A 5,471-nucleotide genomic window follows, 5' to 3' on the forward strand; every position below is an offset into this window, starting at 1 on the left:
CTCTCTGTCTCTCTCTGTCTCTCTCTGTCTTTATCTTTCTCTCTCTGTCTCTCTGTCTCTATCTGTCTCTATCCTTGTCTCTCTCTGTTTATCACTGTCACTCTCTGTCTCTCACTTTGTCTCTCTCTGTCTCTTTCTCTGTCTCTCTCTGTCTCTATCTCTGTCTCTCTTTCTGTCTCTCTCAGTCTCTCTCTGTCTCTGTCTCTATCTCTGTCTCTCTCTGTCTCTCTCTGTCCCTATCTCTGTCTCCCTCTGTCTCTCTCTGTGTCTCTCTCTGTCTCTCTCAGTCTATCTCACTCTGTCTCTGTCTCTCTGTCTCTATCTTTGTCTCTGTCTCTCTCTGTCTATCTCTGTCTATCTCAGTCTCTCTCACTTTGTCTCTGTCTCTCTCTGTCTCTCAGTCTCTCTCACTCTGTCTCTGTCTCTCTCTGTCTCTCTCTTTGCCTCTGTCTCTCTCTGTCTCTCTCTGTGTCTCTCTCTGTCTCTCTCTATATCTCTCTCTGTCTCTTTCTGTCTCTCTCTGTTTCTCTCCCTTTGTCTGTTTTCGGTCTCTCTCTGTCTCTCTTTCTGTCTCTCTCTCTGTATCACTCTGTCTTTCTCTGTCTCTCTCTGTCTCTTTCTCTGTCTCTCTCTGTCTCTATCTCTGTCTCTCTCTGTCTCTCTCTGTCTATCTCTGTGTCTCACTCTGTCTCTCTCTGTATCTCTCTGTCTCTCTCACTCTGTCTCTGTCTTTCTCAGTCTCTCTCAGTCTCTCTCACTCTGTCCTTGTCTCTCTCTGTCTCTCTCTTTGTCTCTGCCTCTCTGTCTCTCTCACTCTGTCTCTCTCAGTCTCTCTCAATCTGTATCTGTCTCTCTCTCTGTCTCTCTCAGTCTCTCTCACTATGTCTCTCTCTCTGTCTCTCTCCTTTCTCTGTCCCTCTCTGTGTCTTTCTCTGTCTCTCTCTATCTCTCTCTCTGTCTCTTTCTATCTCTCTCTGTCTTTCTCTCCTTGTCTGTTTCCTGTCTCTCTCTGTCTCTCTCTCTCTTTCTCTCTCTGTCTCTCTCTTTGTCTCTCTCTGTCTCTCTCTTTGTATCTCTCTGTGTCTCACGCTATCTCTCTCTGTGTCTCTCTCTATTTCTCTCTGTCTCTCTCTGTCTCTATCTCTGTCTCTCTCTGTCTCTCTCTCTGTCTCTATCAGTCTCTCTCTGTATCTCTCTGTCTCTCTCTGTCTCTCTCTGTCTTGATCTTTCTCTCTCTGTCTCTCTGTCTCTCTCTTTGTCTCTGTATATCTCTTTGTCTCTCTCTGTGTCTCTCTCTGTCTCTCTCTATCTCTCTCACTGTCTCTTTCTGTCTCTCTCTGTCTCTCTCTGTGTCTCTCTTTGTCTCTCTCTGTACCTTTCTGTCTCTCTCTGTCTTTCTCTCTGTCTCTATCTCTGTCCCTCTCTGTCTCTCTCTGTCTCTCTCTGTCTCTCTCTGTCTCTCTCTGTCTCTCTCTGTCTCTCTGTGTGTCTCTCTCTGTCTCTCTCTGTATCTCTCTGTCTCTCTCAGTCTCTCTCTCTGTCTCTGTCTCTCTCTGTATCTTTGTTTGTCTATGTCTTTCTGTCTCTCTCAGTCTCTATCACTCTGTCTCTGTCTCTCTCTGTCTCTCTCTCTGTCTCTCTCAGTCTCGCTCACTCTTTCTCTGTCTCTCTCTGTCTCTCTCTATGTCTCTGTCTCTCTCTGTCTCTCTCTGTGTCTCTCTCTGTCTCTCTCTATCTCTCTAACTGTCTCTTTTTGACTCTCTCTGTCTCTCTCCCTTTGTCTGTTTTCTGTCTCTCTCTGTCTCTCTCTCTGTCTCTCTCTCTGTATCTCTCTGTCTCCCTCTGTCTCTCTCTGTCTCTCTCTGTGTCTCTCTCTGTCTCTCTCTGAATCTCTCTGTCTCTCTCTGTCTATCTCACTCTGTCTCTGTCTCTCTCTGTCTCTCTCTTTGTCTCTGTTTTCTCTGTCTCTCTCTCTGTCTATCTCAGTCTCTCTCACTTTGTCTCTGTCTCTCTGTCTCTCAGTCTCTCTCACTTTGTCTCTGTCTCTCTCTGTCTCTCTCTTTGTCTCTGTCTCTCTCTGTGTTTCTCTCTGTCTCTCTCTATCTCTCGCTCTGTCTCTCTCTGGCTCTCTCTGTCTCTCTCTGTCTCTCTCTCTGTCACTCTTTTTCTCTTTATTTGTCTCTCTCTCTCTATCTCTGTCTCTCTCTGTCACCCTCTGTCTCTCTCTGTCTCTCTCTGTGGATCTCTCTGTCTCTCTATGTCTCTCTCTCTGTGTATGTCTCTGTCTCTCTGTCTTTCTCTTTGTCTCTCTCAGTCTCTTTCACTCTGTCACTGTCTCTCTCTCTTTGTCTCTGTCTCCTTCTGTCTCTCTCTCTGTCTCTTTCTGTCTCTCTCTGTCTCTCTCTGTCTCTCTCTGTCTTTCTCTATTTGTCTCTCTTTCTGTCTTTCTCTGTCTCTCTTTTTGTCTCTCTCTGTCTCTCTCTCAATCTCTCTCTCTGTCTCTCTGTGTCTCTCTCTGTGTCTCTCTCTGTCTCTCTCTGTCTCTGTCTGTCTCTCTGTCTCTCTCTCTATCTTTCTTTGTCTCACTTTGTCTCTCTCTGTCTCTTTCTATCTCTCTCTGTCTCTATCTCTGTCTCTCTCTTTCTCTCTCTGTCTCTCTCTGTGTCTCTCTGTGTCTCTCTGTGTCTATGTCTCTCTATCTCTGTCTCTTTCTGACTCTCTCTGTCTCTCTCTCTGTCTCTCTCTCTGTCTCTCTCTATGTCTCTCACTGTCTCTCTCTGTATCTCTCTGTCTCTCTCTGTCTCTCTCTGTCTTTATCTTTCTCTCTCTGTCTCTCTGTCTCTATCTGTCTCTATCCTTGTCTCTCTCTGTTTATCACTGTCACTCTCTGTCTCTCACTTTGTCTCTCTCTGTCTCTTTCTCTGTCTCTCTCTGTCTCTATCTCTGTCTCTCTTTCTGTCTCTCTCAGTCTCTCTCTGTCTCTGTCTCTATCTCTGTCTCTCTCTGTCTCTCTCTGTCCCTATCTCTGTCTCCCTCTGTCTCTCTCTGTGTCTCTCTCTGTCTCTCTCAGTCTATCTCACTCTGTCTCTGTCTCTCTCTGTCTCTATCTTTGTCTCTGTCTCTCTCTGTCTATCTCTGTCTATCTCAGTCTCTCTCACTTTGTCTCTGTCTCTCTCTGTCTCTCAGTCTCTCTCACTCTGTCTCTGTCTCTCTCTGTCTCTCTCTTTGCCTCTGTCTCTCTCTGTCTCTCTCTGTGTCTCTCTCTGTCTCTCTCTATATCTCTCTCTGTCTCTTTCTGTCTCTCTCTGTTTCTCTCCCTTTGTCTGTTTTCGGTCTCTCTCTGTCTCTCTTTCTGTCTCTCTCTCTGTATCACTCTGTCTTTCTCTGTCTCTCTCTGTCTCTTTCTCTGTCTCTCTCTGTCTCTATCTCTGTCTCTCTCTGTCTCTCTCTGTCTATCTCTGTGTCTCACTCTGTCTCTCTCTGTATCTCTCTGTCTCTCTCACTCTGTCTCTGTCTCTCTCAGTCTCTCTCAGTCTCTCTCACTCTGTCCTTGACTCTCTCTGTCTCTCTCTTTGTCTCTGCCTCTCTGTCTCTTTCACTCTGTCTCTCTCAGTCTCTCTCAATCTGTATCTGTCTCTCTCTCTGTCTCTCTCAGTCTCTCTCACTATGTCTCTCTCTCTGTCTCTCTCTTTTCTCTGTCCCTCTCTGTGTCTTTCTCTGTCTCTCTCTATCTCTCTCTCTGTCTCTTTCTATCTCTCTCTATTTTTCTCTCCTTGTCTGTTTCCTGTCTCTCTCTGTCTCTCTCTCTCTTTCTCTCTCTGTCTCTCTCTTTGTCTCTCTCTGTCTCTCTCTCTTTGTATCTCTCTGTGTCTCACGCTATCTCTCTCTGTGTCTCTCTCTATCTCTCTCTGTCTCTCTCTGTCTCTATCTCTGTCTCTCTCTGTCTCTCTCTCTGTCTCTATCAGTCTCTCTCTGTATCTCTCTGTCTCTCTCTGTCTCTCTCTGTCTTGATCTTTCTCTCTCTGTCTCTCTGTCTCTATCTGTCTCTATCCATGTCTCTCTCTGTTTATCACTGTCACTCTCTGTCTCTCTCTTTGTCTTTCTCTGTCTCTTTCTGTCTCTCACTTTGTCATTCTCTGTCTCTTTCTCTGTCTCTCTCTGTCTCTATCTCTGTCTCTCTCTGTCTATCTCTTTCTATCTCGGTGTCTCACTCTGTCTCTCTCTGTAAATCTCTGTCTCTCTCTGTCTCTCTCTGTGTCTCTCTCTTTCTCTCTGTCTGTCTCCATCTGTCTCTCTCACTCTGTTTCTGTCTCTCTCTCTGTCTCTCTCACTCTCTCTGTCTCTCTCTGTCTCTCTCTGTCTCTCTCTGTGTCTCTGTCTCTCTCTGTCTCTCTCTGTGTCTTTCTCTGTCTCTCTATCTCTCACTCTGTCTCTTTCTGTCTCTCTCTGTCTCTCACTCTGTCTCTTTCTCTGTCTCTCTGTTTCTAAATTCATCTCTCTCTGTCTCTCTCTGTCTCTCTCTGTGTCTCTCTGTGTCTCTCTCTGTCTCTCTCTGTCTCTCTCTGTCTCTCTCTGTTTCTCTCTGTCTCTCTCTGTCTCTCTCTGTCTCTCTCTCTGATTCTCTCTGTCTCTATCTCTGTCTGTCTCTGTCTCTCTCTGGTTCTATCTGTGTCTTTCTCTGTCTCTATCTGTATCTCTCTGTCTCTCTCTGTCTCTCCCTCTCTCTTTCTCTCTGTCTCTCTCTGTGTCTCTAGTTGTCTCTCTCTATCTCTCTCTCTGTCTCTTTCTGTCACTCTCTGTCTCTCTCTTTGTCTGTTTTACTGTTTCTCTCTGTCTCTCTCTCTTTCTCTCTCTCTGTCTCTCTCTGTCTCTCTCTCTGTCTCTCTCTCTGTCTCTCTCTGTCTCTCTCTGTCTCTCTATCTGACTCTCTCTTTGTCTCTCTCTGTCTCTCTCTCTGTCTCTCTCTGTCTCCCTCCTTGTCTCTCTCTGTCTCTCTCTCTGTCTCTCTCTCTCTCTCTGTCTATATCTTTGTCTATCTCTGTCTCTCTCTGTCTCTCTCTGTGTCTCTCTCTGTCTCTCTCTGTATCTCTCTGTCTCTCTCTGTCTCTCTCTGTCTCTATCTCTGTCTCTCTCTGTCTCTCTGTGACTCTCTCTGTCTCTCTAAGTCTATCTCAGTCTGTCTCTCTCTCTGTCTCGCTCTTTGTCTCTGTCTCTCTCTGTCTCTCTCTGTCTCTATCTCTGTCTCTCTCTGTCTCTGTCTCTGTCTCTATCAGTCTCTCTCACTATGTCTGTATCTCTCTGTCTCTCTCTTTGTCTCTGTCTCTCTCTCTGTCTCTCTCTGTGTCTCTATCTCTCTCTGTCTCTCTTTGTGTCTTTCTCTGTCTCTCTATCACACTCTCTGTCTCTTTCTGTTCGCTCTGTCTCTCTCTTTGTCTCTTTTCTGTCTCTCTCTGTCTCTCTCTCTGTTTCAC

The sequence above is a fragment of the Mus caroli genome, unplaced genomic scaffold (assembly GCF_978045245.1).
Source record: "Mus caroli unplaced genomic scaffold, Mus_caroli_1 scaffold_21, whole genome shotgun sequence".
NCBI lineage: Eukaryota > Metazoa > Chordata > Mammalia > Rodentia > Muridae > Mus > Mus caroli.